This window comes from Rhincodon typus, unplaced genomic scaffold (assembly GCF_021869965.1).
Source record: "Rhincodon typus isolate 14 unplaced genomic scaffold, sRhiTyp1.1 hic_rhity00000062, whole genome shotgun sequence".
NCBI lineage: Eukaryota > Metazoa > Chordata > Chondrichthyes > Orectolobiformes > Rhincodontidae > Rhincodon > Rhincodon typus.
In genome coordinates, this window is record NW_025965700.1 from 162007 (window position 1) to 162549 (window position 543).

The window sequence follows — 543 nt, forward strand, 5'->3', positions numbered from 1 at the left end:
GAGATAGGGAGGTGGTGTAGGGGTTTGGAGGGGGTGACAGAGATAGGAAGGATGTGCAGGTTGCTGGAGGAGGTGGCAGAGATAGGGAGGGCGTGTAGGGGGCTGGAGGAGGTGACAGAGATAAGGAGGGGGTGTAGGGGCTGGAGGGGGTGTAGGGGGCTGGAGGGGGTGACAGAGATGGGGGGGCTGGAGGAGGTCACAGCGATAGGGAGGGGGTGTAGGGGCTGGAGGGTGTTACAGAGATAGGGAGGAGCTGGAGGGGGTGACAGAGATAGGGAGGGGTTGTAGGGGTTTGGAGGGGTTACACAGATAGGGAGGGGGTCTAGGGGCTGGATGGGGTGACGGAGATAGGGAGGGGGTGTAGGGGGCTGGAGGGTGTTCCAGAGATAGGGAGAGGGTGTAGGGGGGTGGAGGGTGTTACAGAGATCGGGAGGGGGTATAGGGGGCTGGAGGGTGTTACAGAGATAGGGAGGGGCTGGAGGGGGTGACAGAGATAGGGAGGGGTGTAGGGGGCTGGAGGGGGTGACAGAGATAGGGAGGGGG

At 62.6% G+C, this 543-nt stretch overlaps 1 protein-coding gene across 1 annotated transcript in view; it reads left to right on the plus strand.

Annotated features, from left to right (window-relative positions):
- hirip3 (HIRA interacting protein 3) overlaps positions 1-543 on the plus strand; it is a 7420-nt gene that overhangs the window by 2670 nt on the left and 4207 nt on the right. The window lies entirely within an intron of this gene.